This window comes from Lycorma delicatula, chromosome 13, assembly GCF_047948215.1.
Source record: "Lycorma delicatula isolate Av1 chromosome 13, ASM4794821v1, whole genome shotgun sequence".
In the NCBI taxonomy this organism is placed as follows: domain Eukaryota; kingdom Metazoa; phylum Arthropoda; class Insecta; order Hemiptera; family Fulgoridae; genus Lycorma; species Lycorma delicatula.
The window spans coordinates 41,809,016-41,826,002 of NC_134467.1; the positions used below are offsets into that span (position 1 = coordinate 41,809,016).

The window sequence follows — 16,987 nt, forward strand, 5'->3', positions numbered from 1 at the left end:
CATTTCCAGTATCTGTGCAATAGATAGATCTACTCTAACTATATGCTATATGACTATAATCAATAGTAATTATTTCACATAATATGAGCTAAATAAATGAATCCTTATACTATATTAATATTAAAGAAATATAAATTACTTAGCTCATGTAACTACAATTATATTTTTTTAAATTTAAGATTATTCAGAAACGCATTTTTTAGTTACAATAAAACAGTGATCACCTTGGTAGCCACCAATTTTCAGGTTGACATTTGTTATGTAAATCAATTAATTAAATCGTGACCTGTTCAAGAACACTGGTAACATGAATATAGAAAAGTAATGATACATTAAACTGGATACAAACTGAATTTGGACGTGTCCTGCTACATCACTAATTAGTTATAACTTAATCCATGAAATAGACAAGTTGTTAGAATCGCTGCTAATTAATCATTATAAACATTTCATGTCGGAAGTCATTCAGAACTTTAACTACATAAGTAAATAAAGAATTTAATTATTAAGTTTACTTAGCAATTAGTTAAACTTCTTATCGTTCAAACATATGTGAACATACATACTTTTTCGATATTTAATTGTAATAGTAATATTATTATAATATACATCTGCTACACAAAATGGCAGTCCACTTCAACATTCCTTTAAAATAACACTTTCTATGTACGATCATGTAATCTTTTGTCTTAACTTTTCTATTTTTAAAAATTACAAATCACTAGTAAAATACAAGATGATGGGTTTAAGGCAAATTTGGGGCAGAATCCTGTAAAAAGAAAAGCAAGGGTGGTAGGCCATATATTTAAAGCACCCAGTCATTGAATTTAATTCACAAAGGAAGTTCAGAAGGTACAGACAGCACAAAGATAGAGATTGAAATATATTAAACAGAAAATTGAGAATATACCACACGATAGGAATGCTTTGGCTAAGAGAGTCACAGATAGTAGAAAGTAATTAAGTGTATCGACCAATCAAATGATTGAAAATCTACAAAAAATCATAAGCCTGATGACTAACAAGTAATTTAACGAAATATAAGTATTCAGAACTATCGCTATTAACATCCTCTCCTTAGGGAAACACGAGTTATTTTAATAACACACAATAGAATTACTTCAAAAACATACAACAAACAAATCAGGCATTTCAATTTCAGAGAATTCTAATTCCTTATAGGCTAGATTATTTAGAGAAAGATCGCTTACCTTCGGTAACTATAACATAAACTACAACAGATGATTTTACGCTGTTTCCAGCTGGAAAAACAGTCCTAAAGCAGTTAAATTATATTTTTTCTGCAACTTTTTAAGATTTATTTTTTTATAATCCATTTACTGTCAACAAACTTGAAACAAATCAAACATCCGAAGGTTCTGTCTATGAGGTAGTATTTTTCTAATGAAAACGATATATCGAAATAGCTTAAACTAAACCTCGTTGAAATATCGATAAGAGGTTTTTTTCATCTTTACATTTATATATTAACACTTAGTCGTCGCAAATAACGACCATGACACTATATTTTAATATTAACTTTTTGAAATAATTAATTACTATAATATCAATTATATTAAAAGAATAACATAGTCTCAATCGTTATTTTACGGAGTATATTTTACAATCTCCTTGTATTTTCAATCTGCTATATCAACCAATTGCCTTACCAATGCAAAGTATTTTACATCTATCAATAATGAAATATAAAGAGATATATATTTCCTGTTTTCCAAATAATCGCATTGCTCTTACTGTTTAGTTATCATAATGTACTAATTTTAATTTTTATGAATCAGAAACTAAAGGAATGGATGAACTTTTTTTTTCTTTTCCCTGTTTGGCCTCCGGTAACTACCGCTTAGATAATTCTTCAATGTATGAGTGTAAATGAAGTGTAGTCGTGTACATTCTCAGTTCGACCATTCCTGAGATGTGTGGTTAATTGAAACCCAACCACCAAAGAAAACCGGTATCCACGATCTAGTATTCAAATCCATGTAAAAATAACTGGCTTTACTAGGACTTGAACGCTGTAACTCTCGACTTCCAAATCAGCTGATTTGGGAAGACGCGTTAACTAGACCAACCCGGTGGATTAAGGAATGGATGAACTGACCTAAAATATTAGGTAATGTATTAGACGTACTGCGAAATAAACAACTCTTATTTTTTATTGCTATATTGAACAAAGCTTGAACCATATTGCCAATTATATAACTAGTGCTATGTTTTACAAATTATTTCTTTTTTAGTTTCTACAAAAGAAGATCAAGGTGATTATATATTGCCAAGCCTGATCGGGTACAAGAATTCTTTGCTCTTGCACCGATTGTTTTTAAAAAGAACAGGCTGTAAATGCACAAGAACATGCAACAACAATGTCAGCAACAACCTCAATAAATTTAAGGAAATAAAATAAAAAAATTTTTAGCAATATTAATGATTGTTTTTTTTTAAAGAAAATAGCTCTCTAATCTGAGTTACTGTTAATGAAATATTGATACATCACATAGCATCATAAAGTGTTATATAATTCATATTAATTTATTTTGAGTTAAATACACATTAAATATTTAACCCTTCGGGCTAGTCTAGCGTTTAGCTTGTCGCAAATGAGTTATTTAACAGCTGACTTTTTAAAGTTGATGGTTCTGAGGTTCAAATTCTGGTAAAAGATAGTTGATTTTATGTGAAGTTGAATATTAGACAGCGGATACCGGTGCACTTTAGTGGTTAGGGTTCAATTAACCACATGTCTCAGGAATTGTCAGCCTGAGTCTGTAACAAGACTGCACCTAATTTACATGTCATACATATCATCCTCATCCTCATCTCATCTCATTGGGCCATTAAGGGGGTTGCTTATTGATCACTAGTTGAACAGATTGCAACATGCACATTAAGGGAAAAAATTAGATATTCAACAAGACAATTATTGATCTAGAAACTAAAGTAAAAAATGATAAATTTTATAATTTCTTTTGTATCATGATAAAAAAACAAATTAATTAATCAAAATATTGCACGATTTTATTACTAAATAGTAAATCAGAAAAATTATGTAATTTAATTTTACATTGAATAAAATTTCATAAATCCATTAAAACGTTTTTTTCTTTTTTTTATTATATAAAGATTTTCTTTACTCATAGAAAGAAAAAAAATTAAAGAATGCCAGTTATAACTAAAATTTCACTAATTAATTATATTAATGAAAAACTGAAACAACTTACTGTAGATAAAGGGCATAAATACTGTTATTAATTTAATTTGAATTATTATAATTTATTGAAACCGACTAAAAATTATTTATAAATAAGTAATAGAAATTACATGCTTCTTTCAGCAAAAACAAAACTTGCAGACAAGGAAGAAAGAAAACAAAGGTCAGTGGCTTAGCTAAGAATAAAATAACCTGTAAAAAGAAAATCTTTTAGTAATGGACGAAGTTAAAGTCTTTTAACAAGAAAATTTCAAAGTTTTGTTCATTTCAGATGAAAAGAACAAAATTGAGATTGTAGATAAGCAAGAAAAAGTCTTACCAAAAGCTCTCAGTAAATAATTAAAATTTTAATTACATTCTGTGTCCAACTCAACACAAAATGATGGAAGAGGGTGCAGGTGTTTCCACATTCATTCACAACACACAATTTAAATCTACTCAAATATAAAATACAACTTATAAGCTACTCATATGTCTTTTTCATTTGAAAAGATTTTAAATATTTCTGTCCAGTCCCAGGGCATTACAGGCTGAGAACTTGCCACAGTTGTTTCTGATTTCAGATATTTTATAACTGCTGGAGAAAACTTTAATACCAGACACTTTCAAAGAGCTTTTAGAAGGCATACCTAGTACACATAACAAGGATAAAACACCAACTTAATAAAGTACATCCTTAGTTCACTAAATTTAATCATTGTCTCACCTACCGCATATTGACTGTAGGTAAAGAGCTCTCAAGAAACCATTTTCTAGTACATTTAAGTTTCCTTCTACACATGAAACAAGGGAACACTTCTGTCATTTTAAAATGAAAGTAAACTTGGAAGTTTTTAAGAAAGAAATGAAAATTATATAAATTACAAATTGAAAAATGTAAACATTTGGAGAGCATTACAGACATATTATTGACAAAAGGGATTCCAACAATACCATGTGATAACTGAGTATGAACCAATCTATGTTAGAATCCTCACTTCAGCGTGTAGATAATTCCTGTTATCAGAACTGTTTTTGAACAAGATTATTTTGAATGAATCCAAGCAATCGATTGGAAAAACAGTAAAATATTGCACCACTAAATGATGACAAAAGTGTCTTCATCAATGAAAGAACCATTGTCATAATTTTTTGCAAGTCCATAAAATAAAGGTAAAAATTAATATTACAATGCTCACCATTCAAGGAATGCTAAGTGGTATTTTAAATGATACTACTCTTTCACTCAAATCCTACTCTTTAATATCTTTGCATTTGAGTTAGCTTGTTTAACATTAGGAACATAAATTTCACTGATGATGTCAAATTTGGAAAAAGGCCCCACAAGTTATTTTAAAATTCACTTGGGCATTCCACAAAAAAAGTGAAATCAAATCTATCCCTTTAATTTCTCTAAAATTTCTTTTCAAGATAGACCGCTGAAGAATTCTTTTCCTAAATCAGGTAGGAGAGGAAGAAACCCCTGGAAGAATCTAAATCCCAAGATCTTTGGTGTTATGTTTGACAAAAAACTTGTACAGAGTGGTCACACTCTGTACATATATATATATATATATATATATATATATGTATATGTATATAATTCTGTTATTATGTGTAAATTCTATGTTTTCATAAACTACTTTTTAAAACATTTTGATTCGAACTCACTGTAATTCATGCTCAATACTCACACTCCATTAGTCCTGAATTAGTAAAGTTTCAGTGCACTGGCTGTTTTTGTTTTTGAACTATTCATAACTGTAACTATTTGTGGAGTCCAATTTTATAACAAGAATGTTATTTGTTTAGATAATATTTACATTCCCCTCTAATTCATGTAGATCCCATGGTGAGTGTAGAAAAAGTAATACAGCCGCATAAAAGGAAATTTATATTTTTACATTCATCTACTACTTGCATTATCTTTCTTTTTTTTAACTTTTATAACCAGATTAACAGATGAAACCTCATAAGTTATACCAATGTATAACATAAATCCAAGTTACCTTTCTTTTTCTGAGGTAGTGAAATGCATCACATTTACAAAATATCTATGACCATAATTGTTTGATTCCCCATAAAATCAGTAATGCCATCAATCAGCACTGTACAGTTTTCATTTCAGGTATCATTAATGAGCTTGTAATGTATTGCATTAAATGAAATGCAAGAACCTAGAGCTCTAGGATAGACAGCTGACAATTCAAATCCCAATAGGTTCAGATTTAAACCCAAATTCTCTCTTACTAGCACATGGAGATTACGATCCATGGCCAACTGAAAACATAATTAATTCCTCACTCTCACAAGACTACATATAGATTACTGAATACGTTACCTCTGGACAACCAATTTTTCTTATGTCATAGAACTTTTAATGTTTAATATAGAACTGCCGTTGAAACTAAATAAGTTTGTGGATTTTTTAAATCCATAACAAAAGTATAATTTCTGAGAACATGAGTAGTATAACAGATAAACGAATATTACAACTAAGGGACAAATTAATCCTGTAGGTCATATTACATTTTTAAGTAATTGTATAATATTTCATTGTTTTCAATTGTAATGCTTTCTTTGAAAAAATTAAAAACTATACCGCTCAGAAATGCAACATCTCTTCAACATCTTCTTCTGCAACATCTCAAAGTAACATTAACTAATTCAGTAACTACAGCTTTCATAGATAGACCAAAAATTATTGAAGAAGCTGAATTTTTCTTTTGTGATATATGCGTGTGCACTCTTTTTGTATAATATGTGTTAAAAATGCAATTTTATCATTATAGTAACATAGTTAAACAGTTTAAATACAAAATAAAGGTGGTACATAAAGTATGACATTTGTGTACATAATGGCAGTTATCAAACCTCCAAATCAATTTAAGCATTAGATGATTATAATTTAACAACTAATTCTTTTGGAAAATGATCAATCCATAAAATAAATTTAAGTTCATAAATAGATAACATGATTTATTTATGCTTTTAAAATTAATGTATACATTTTGAATATTCTTATCTTGAATATTATGTATTTTTTCTCTGTGAAAATTCAACTAAAAAATTAAATTATATATATTTTTTATTTAAGCCAATGAAGTAAAGTTAAAAATTTACAGTAGATGAAAACATTACCAGTTTGTTTTATATGTAACACTAATTCATTTTTATATTTATTATAAATTACAATTTTTTTTTTGTCTTCAGTCATTTGACTGGTTTGATGCAGTTCTCCAAGATTCCCTATCTAGTGCTAGTTGTTTCATTTCTGTATACCTCCTACATCCTACATCCCTAACAGTTTGTTTTACATATTCCAAACGTTGCCTGCCTGCACAATTTTTTCCTTCTATCTGACCCTCTAATATTAAAGCGACTATTCCAGTTTGGCTTAATATGTGGCCTATAAGTCTGTTTCTTCTTTTAACTATATTTTTCCAAATGCTTCCTTCTTCATCGATAAAGTGTTTATTTCTAATTCTGATGTAAGAAAACATAAATACAGTATTTCAGAACTATTTAATGTTTTAATTCTAGTCAGCAAAAAGGTGATTAATGTATTATTTAATATTTACTGCTAACAAGCCCTGTTTTCTATATTTTAATTCCCATGATTTTTATCTCTAATCTTATACCACTGAAGTAAATGCAATCAGTATTTAGACGACCTAACATTAAATATCCAATTATAATAAAACTCCCATTTATTGCACAATGAAAGACATAAATGTACTCGTCAAAATGTTTTGCGATAGTATTTCAGATAAATACTGATTGCAGTAATGGAATAAATTTTGCATTACTGCAATCAGTATTGTTGATTTCAGTACAGTAATCTTTACCTTACGTTGGTAAGGTATTTGACTATAATACCATATTTTTTTATCCCCCCTACATAGTAATGTCAAATCACACAATGTAAGTACAGTCCTTACACACAGGGCTTTGCAGCAGGTGCATGGAGCAAGTGGAGCAACAAATCTTTACTCGAAGCAACAACATGGAAATTTGTAGTATTTTGCTGCTCCGATGTATATATTTTTGTAATATTTGAGCTGGTGAGAATGGAAGTGACATAAGTCATAAAATTTAAAAATTCAGTTAAGTTGATGTGTGAAATCCTCTGACATAGTTCTGTTTTATTTAGAATGAAAATGGCTTTAGTCATTAGTACAGAAATTCACCACTAGGAACAGCACTAATATTCATTTCTTACATTTGATTTTTCAATAACAATTTTAACAAACCATTAAATGTTAAACTAAATTTCTTCAATTGGCCAAAAAGTGACTTACGCCACTTTCATTCTCACCGACTCATTTTTCTTTGTTAAGTTTACAACACTGGTATTATTAAAAATGTGACAAACTTGTCAAGCAATACATAACCTAACTATTTTTGCGCCTGGTCGTGAGTGTGAGAATCGTTCATTTCTGTTAGCAATCAGTTTGTTGTAATTGTAATTGTAACTTTTAATTTGTTTGCCGAGGTAAGATTATTATTATTTGGTTATTTTGTATGCACAATTGTTTATATGCATTATTTCTAAAATAAAAACACTTAAATGTTTGATTATTTAAGACATGGTGTCAAACCAAAATTTAAAACTATCACTGCTGATAGACAGTAGATTTACGAAAGAGCTTAAAGAGATTTTCGTATTTGAATATGATAACAGGAAGAAGACGTCAGTTATAAACAAGATGGAACGCATTATAAATGGCAAATCTATACAATGCAACTTCAAGGCAAGTGGAACTAGTGTGTTGAAAATGTTCAATCTTTGGCAGCATGTGAAGCGCAATCATCCTGAAATTTAGGAATGGTTACTTAAAAAGAAGGATCCACTGCAACAAAAAATGTAATCACAAAAATTTTACCATTGCATTTTCATGTCATAAGAAATGCAGAACTGATCGACCAAAAACTGATACGTATTTAGCATTGTTGAAGATTACAATCGCTATGGATAGTAATACTTTCCGCAAGGGACTTGTTGAGATGGTTTGTATGAGTATGACACCACTCACTACGTTCACATTAAATAACAAAGGATTCCAAAAAATTACTGGTGAAATGGCTCAGAAGCTTAGTGTACCAACAGGACATGATGCTGTTCGTAACTTAGTAAAAAGCACAGCAGAGTCTACTCACATCAATTTAAGACAAACTTTAAAAGGACAATCACGCTGTTTAAAGCTAGATGCTACAACCCATGGAAATAACAATTTTCTTTCCATCAATGTAGAATTTTGGAATAAAAAAAGCAAGAAACTGAAATAAAAACAATGGATATTATTGATACTGAAGGAAGGCATAACTCATTATATGTGAAAAATCAGATTAAAGAAACTTTAAACAAATTTGAAATCAATGAACAGCAAGTACTAAGTATTTGAGTAAATAATGCAGAAAACATGACATGTGCTGTAAATAAACTTTGAGATCGTGGAAATATTTCCCAGGATAAAGAAGATGAAAAAACTGAAAACATTGAAGAAATGAAGGTAGACATTTTGCAACAATGGGTTAAAGATACAGGCAACGTGCTCCTCAGATAAATCCTTAGCTACATTCTCAACCTCATGAAGTACAAAACACAGAGGATCCCCCCATGCGATAGTTCAAACCCAAACAATTCTGCATAAAGTTTACCAAGTCATGTATTAGCTTGTAATCCTTTGCTACCTTTCGTTTCCTTGACTTGATGACACTGAAGCCATCACACCAAGTGTTTCCTCTCCCATTTTTGAATGGAGAGATGTCACAGCCAACCCGCATCAATTTTACAATCAATGTAATTTCCCACAACGGGTACAATCCCATAAGTAGAAAATACCCGCAGCTTGTAATAGTTAGACCAAAACCTCCTCTTTAATTGGAAGATTGAAATCAGAACATCCCCCTTCTGATCAAAAACCTTCAAAATTCTAGTAGTCAATTTTAAAATGCACTCAGAAATAACAAAACTTAAAGGTTTAATTTATATGATTAGCTACAAAAATGAAAACTAGAAAAAAAATTAAATCTTTATAAATGAAGAAGCTATAAAACATTAAAGCGCTTAAAACAAAACACACTAACTGAAAAACATTTATGTTTAAATAGAAATACTTAATAATAGAAAATAAAATAAATAAAATAAAACAAAGGACTTGAATTAATATTAAAATTAATCTTCAAGCTTTAAACTTCTAGATCCACTTAATCAAAGCGTTGTATAGAGTTCAAACACCAATTAAAATATTTATTCATTAAAAAAGCAATATTTTGAAATGTTTGTATAATATCAGTACTAACAGTTATTTATCAAGTTGTTATCTTTCACTTAAAATAATTTTACATCAGAAATGTTAATTTTACAGCAATGTATGGTAGCACCTATTTTGCTGTTAACTAACTTAAACTTAACGACTGTAATTAAGCAAGTAATATCTTGATTCCATCCATATTTTGGTAGCAAGAGAAATATAAAATTGTTTTGTTAATGAATATTTACAAAGAGGCATTCAAGTTCTGCTTATTTTTACAGAACTTGAATGTTTCCTTCATTCTCTACTCTTTGAAGCTTTCCAATTTTGTCATCAAACTAAATGCGTCTCAACAAGAAACATACTTTTCTAAGTAGATGGTCAGTTATAAATATTAGAATGAAGAACAATTTATTTTACAGAGGATCTGATCAACTAAATAATTACTAAATTTTCATATGACAGAAAGAAAAACACTCCTCACAAATTTGTTAATATATTCAAATGTAATCAACTCTTGTAAAATACGTTAAAAATTTGTTACGAATTTTCAAAATTAAAAGAAAATTGGCTTCCAGAACATCTTTAAGAACTAATTATATGCAGCTGTTTCTTAATTTGTTACCAGTGCCACTATTGTTAATAACACTCACTTAAAAATGGTTTCATAATAGCTTTAAAGGGGCTTTTAACACGCATGCTTGCGTACATGCGTGCATTTGTATATGTGTGAAATAATATGAATGATCTCAGTCACGGCTGTTCTTTTTCTGTATATTTTTTCAACTTAAGGATTTATAAATTTCATTCTAGGCAGCTCTGCACTGATCATTAGATAAATAAATAAATATTCAAGTTTTAAAAAACTATAGCGAGTATGATTCTTTCAAAGAAAAATGTTCACACATTAATAAACACGGTTACATTTTATGCATTATCATCACACTATACTAGCGAATGACTATTTTAAAGAAGAACAATATTTCATTTTCTTCCAGTGTTTCATCTAACTCTTGTTCTAACTGAATTTTTATTAAACTCCTAAAAAGTTCTATTGGAAATGGTTTTATTGGAAAGTGAAGGTCGACAGACCTTCCAATAAAACCTCAAAAATACTTTTGTTGATCCAGGTTACTGCACATATTTTTCTTTCGATATAAAAATTTTTAAAAATTCAGAATACTCTTACAATGAAAAAATTATAAAAAAATAATAAACAGGTAAATAAAAAAAAATCCTAGTGAATCATTTTTTAGAAAAATGGGCATTCATAATCATTAATTCAATTTGTACAGATTTCTGAAAGCCTCCATCCTACTACCCTGACTAAGTCCAAATTCTCAATTCCAACCTCCCAATATTATCACATTAATCATACTCCTAAATTCATAAAAGTCATCCAGTGATCGATTTATTTTTTGTTCCCATGTTACTTTCTAATATTATTGCGATTTATATTTTTGTAAATAAAAATATATGAAATGCATGTTAAAATATAATAACAGTCTAATGTCAAAAACATAACTGAGATGGATTGTTTGATAATCATTTTATTAAATTGGGTAGCCATTCCTGAGTAAATTGTACAGTTGTAGTGAACCAAGTGTGAAACCAAATGTTCAGCTAGCAGAATATACATAAAATGCCCATCAATTTGATGAATGAACGAACTATTATAGGTTAACTAATTTAATATTAGTAAAACAATTTTTTTATGATAAAGCAGTCAATATATTTCTAAGCTACATAAAAAGTATATGCAATTGTATGTATACAAAATTATTGTATGTATAATATTAAAATGACTACATATGAGCAAACAAAAGCACGTAAATATAATATGCATATGAAATATCAAGTAAAAACATTTATGTCTTTCCAAAGAGGTTAGAGTTAAATATTTAATTAAAAGATTAGGTAAATAGTACTTATCAATATTTTTTTTAAATCCTATTATCTACAATGCATTAAAAAAACTGAGAATTCATATAAAGAACAAAATTTAAGTGTTTCCCAAGTGTAGTATTCATAATACTACACTTGTAGTATTATGAAACATCCTTTGAATGAAAACGTTTCAATATTTTCAAAGCCAGCTTTTTTAATTCTGAATAATTTTGAAGAATTTTCATATTTTATCACACTATTTTATAATGTCATTAGAAACAGAACTTATTTTAAAGTATGTAGAATGTATTCATGTTGTTGACAATAAAAAATTTAATGATATGAAAATAAATGGAACTCTTACAATACATGTTCATTTTGACTACTTGCTTAAAGCAATGAGTATAAACTGGAGTTGTATGTCTCTTCCTCTATGAATTTTAAAGAGATTTTCACAATTGGCTACATAATGAAATAAATTCAATAAAATAATGGAAAAGAAAAGTAGAGTGAAAAATTATAAATGATTTCAATGACAATTTTATTTAAAATAATTAGCTAGCTATATGATATGCATCTAAGTTATCAAAGTTAATAATTACCTAAAAAATATATTATAACGTAAACTAAAATTCATTTAGGAAAAAAAACACTAGAAAAATGAAAAATTAGTAATTAAAAAAAATATGTGCTTATCTCTTCTTTCAACCTAATCTCCTATAAAATCACAAATAAATATAAAATGTGCACTTGCTTGAAAATAATTAAAAAATATAATTAAACTTTTTTGATACAGTATTCCAAAATTTGTGTGCAGGTGGATAATTCACTAAAGATGGCAATGGATCAAACCAAAATATCAAAAATGGATTAGAACAAGTTTGATTTAGATTTCAATATAATTGTGTATTATATTCTGGTGATATTTATTAGTGAACTGAAAAAATAAAATAAATTTAGGCAAAATATTGAACACAGGATCATTTACACATATATATATATATATATATATATATATATATATATATATATATATATATATATGAGAATTGCAATATATATATATATATATATATAAATATATATATATATATATAAAAAAAATATATATAATATATTTTTTTTTTTTTAAAGGTGTTTTATTGTGTAATTAATATATATATATATATATATATATATATATATATATATATATATATATATATATATATATATATGAGAATTGCAATATATATATATATATATATATATATTAATTACACAATAAAACACCTTTACAAAAGATTTCATATCAGATTACAATTGAGAGACCCAGAAATGAATACATAAGGAACAAAAATAAATTTGAAATTATCTTTAATTAAAATTAATTAAAATAAAGGATAATAGGTCTCCTGGGTTAAGTAGAAATATAATCTAACCTAACTTAACCTACACTCACTTCACTTGCTAGTCAAGGTTAGCGAGCAAAACAAGTGTAGGCTAAGTTTGGTGGATCTTATAATAAATATATATGTATATTTATTTGGTTATTTCATAACCGAACATGGACATATATTTATAGCGGTGGTCATATAACCCATGACAACCAAGATAATTTCTTAAGAGTTATAAAATCTTGGGAAATAAATGAATATATCTACAATAATGAAAAATATTAGTACAACTGATAATCGGCTTTTATTTCTAGAATTTTCTAGAGAATCACAGGAGAAAGAAATTGAATGATGTAGATCTGACAATGTGTGGTTCATCAGTAAGATTTGGTTTAACAATTTTGTTTAAAAAAAGATTCTGATTTTTCTAGCGGGGAAACACAATTATTATAATCTGAAAAGAAAGATAAAATAACAAATTATGTGATATTAAAACTTCAACTGTGATTAATTTTATGTAGCAATAATTCCAAATAATTCATTAACCAAATGAATCAAGACACCCACGTTCTCAAGGGCTACATTAGGCAACATTCCACTGGATCTGATGTTCATGATCAGTTACTAGCATTTCTAAACTTATTTACCTTTTTTTACTGTGTAAAATAAAATGTAAATAAAGTATACTAACTAAAAAAGAATGAGTGTACTTTAAATATGATATAGAAATGCACATTACTGTTGTTTTCCTAATTCAAAACTAATTAAAATACATTTTTCTCTTTTAATACAGTTTTTAAAAAAATATTTCCTATTTCAGGAATAATAAAAGTATTCAATCCATAAAACAGTAAAATTAAGATAGTTCCTGTAAGATATTCATTATATAAAGATATTTGTACTTATTTTCAGTAGGCCTTTAATGGTAGCCAAAAGAAAAAACAGATCTGTTCAATATACATAAATTATATTTACTATTTATACAACTAATGTATCTTAGATCTAATATAAAAAGTAGGCAATTCCTATAAAATTATAGAAAACATGAAAGACATTTTATATTCCTTTTCTTTATAAAATTCATTTTAGTTCATACATAAAATTGATCAATTATTTTTATACAAAAATTTCTCCATATTGATGTATCACATCAAAAAAAAAAAATCAAATCACCCTTTTTTTTTTTTTAATAGAACAAATTTTGTAAATTGGAAGTTTATTATTTAAATAGAAAAGATTTTAAATTTAAAAACGAGATTTCATTTAAAAAAGTGGATCGTATAAATTCTAGCAATGAGCTATTAAAAACCATGTTGAAATTTTAATTTAGTTTTCATCAAGCAATAAATGAAAAAATAAATATTTAACTTTAAACCGATATATTAAAAAAAAAAACTATGATGTATACAATAAAATAAATCAAATGTTCCTCACTTTAAAATAATGTCCTAGACTGTGTGGTTTTTCCTTTCTAGAAAATTCTTCAGTTATACAAACGACACGCATAAAGGTAAGCGATTTGACGAGACTTTGAGATGTCTCTTAATCGGCACGACGTTATAAGATTTACAAACAACTTTCTTACTTTTCTGTGTGTCTGATCGGTCGGTGATATTAGAGGAGTTTACTCGCTCAGACTCGAGCGACTCGTTTGAGGGATTTGGTACGAGTTTAAAAGAATTCAAAAAGAACTTAATTACTTTTCGGTGTTTCTGAATGAATGTTACAATTGTTTACTCGCACTAACAACCCCCTCGTGACTGAAACCCCCTGTTTAAAATATAAATTTGAATTTTAAATATATACTTTAAAATAAAAATTAGAATCTAATTTCAATATGATTTTATTTATTTTTTACCTGCATTAAAATATTATTTAATAAAAACATTCGTTATCAGAATTGCTAATCTAGTTGAAAATTAACAAATTTGTTTTTTGAATAGTAATTTACAGAACTGAACTTTCGTTTTATACACCGATAATTATATTTTCAATTAGGAAAAGTAAGAAAGAAAATTTAATAAAGAGAATATTTTATGTTCTCTAAGACTGAAAACGGTATTATTTGATCAATTAAAATTGGTAAATATAAAATGTATTTGGTTAAAAATTATTTTCTAGACATATATTTTTTTTTTCTTATTTTAATTGAATACCTTAGAATATATTATTCATAAAATACATTTTATTAAAACATTTGTGTTGAAGAAATTCTAAAAATTCAAATTCGCTTAGTATGGTTTTAGCAGTCGTCTGTTGAAAGATAAGTTAAATCCGTGCGTAAATATTTATTTGATTTACTGATAACTTTTTTTTATTGTAATGGTACAGTTTTTAATTTATTTAATTATACATATACTCGTGTACGCTAACTTTTAAAATAATATAAAACGAGATTGATTTATTTCTTCCTTACAAAGCTGAACATTTGCTACTGTAAAACAGTTAAAAAGATAAAACGCGTGTCTGTCTATTGAGTCACGTCTGTCTATCTCCCAGTTATTCGTTTCTCATTTTACCCTCTCCACTCTTTCTATATGTTTTTTATTGTAAGCTATAGTGGTATGTATTTTATTTGTTAAAGCACGTACTCATTTTTGTCCTTGAAAATTAACTAAACGGCATTTTTTGTTTTAAATATTACCATCAAAACAACACAGATTTTATTCTATACTCTTGACAATAGGATAAGATGTTTTTTTCTGTACTTATAAAAGTAAAATTAACAACTATACTTCAGCTGCCTTTCTTTTTTTGTTATCCCTCTCAGATACAACACACACACACACACACACACGCGCGCGTGTGTGTGTGTGTGTGTGTGTATTGTTTTTTATAAAAATCAATTTTTACAACCATTAGTCGCCTCAATTAGTTTCCTCAAAGCCAAGTCTTTTGATCTGTTGCTCTCTCTCTCTCACACACACGCACACGTGTGTGTGTGTACACGTATGTGTGTGTGTGTGTGTGTTAAAATTTGCGTCCGGTAGAGCGGGTGAAAAATCTTTTAAATGTATATATATGTATATAAACGTTGCAGAATCGTTTTCAGGAGACACCAAATCGTACAGAAAAGTTTGTTTCCCTCCTTCTTTTGATCTGTTGCTCTCTCTCTCACACGTGTGTGTGTGTGTGTGTGTGGGGGGGGGGACGCAAAAGACTTGGCTTTGAGGAAACTAATTGAGGCGACTAATGGTTGTAAAAATTGATTTTTATAAAAATGCTACCGTATTTTTATACAAAAACTGTTCGCCTGGAAACAAATTGTAGCGTGTATACGTATCCTTGAATATATTATTAATTTAATACGTGCATTTATCTACACATATCAAAAAAGTATCTTGGAATTAATTTTTTTTTTTTTAATTACAATTTAATGTTTTCGGTTATGTGTTTTTATACTAATTAGTACATTTATTAATTTTTTCTTTACCACTAACGATTGTATAATAATGGAAAAACGCATCCCGCATCTACTATTACAAACCCTAATATGGAGAACTTGAAAGTAGCGGATTTACCAAGAATTTATAGAAATCGCTATTGCTACTGATCAGATTTTCTAAGAGCATGTCGCTGGGAGAAGGAGGGAAACAAACTTTTCTGTACGATTTGGTGTCTCCTGAAAACGATTCTGCAACGTTTATATACATATATATATACATTTAAAAGATTTTTTCACCCGCTCTACCGGACGCAAATTTTAACCGATTTTGAAGAAAATTGATGGGGGAGATGTAAACCAGTTGAAAATACATCCCTAATGAATTTCAAATGAATCGGTTATCAGAAACCGGAGTTAGAGGAAACAAAATTGGTTTTTGGATACGTTTTCAAAGATTTTCAAGGTTTTCACGTAGTAATTTGAAAGGTAACTTGTTATATAGAAAGCCAGAATTAGATTTCTGTGAGCAATACGTAGCGCGAAATAATTTTGTACGATTCATATTCAAAATATATATTTGACCCAAAAACTGTTTGTTTAAAGAAAAACAAACCAACATACTTGGCATTTATAGACCTAGAAAAGGCTTTCGATAACTTAGACTGAAATAAAATGTTCATCATTTTAAAAAAAATTAGGGTTCAAATACAGAGATAGAAGAACGATTGCTAACCTTTACAGGAACCAAACAGCAACAGTAATAATTGAAGAACATAAGAAAGAAGCCGTAATAAAAAAGGGAGTCCGACAATCCTTGTCGGACTCCCTTTTTTATTAGGATAGGTAACATCCTGTTACCTATCCTAGTTACTTTTTA

General features: G+C 28.1%; 1 protein-coding gene across 4 annotated transcripts in view; it reads right to left on the reverse strand.

Annotated features, from left to right (window-relative positions):
• The window catches only part of LOC142334161 (endochitinase-like), a 75,569-nt gene that overhangs the window by 30,877 nt on the left and 27,705 nt on the right, over positions 1-16,987 (reverse strand). Inside the window, exon 1 of one of the 4 annotated variants that reach the window (XR_012758791.1) lies at positions 1,212-1,370. The exons of the other annotated variants lie outside the window; for them this stretch is intronic. The gene's annotated coding sequence lies outside the window, so the exon portion shown is untranslated. Of the gene's footprint in view, positions 1-1,211; positions 1,371-16,987 lie in introns of those variants that run through there. 4 annotated transcript variants of the gene reach the window in all.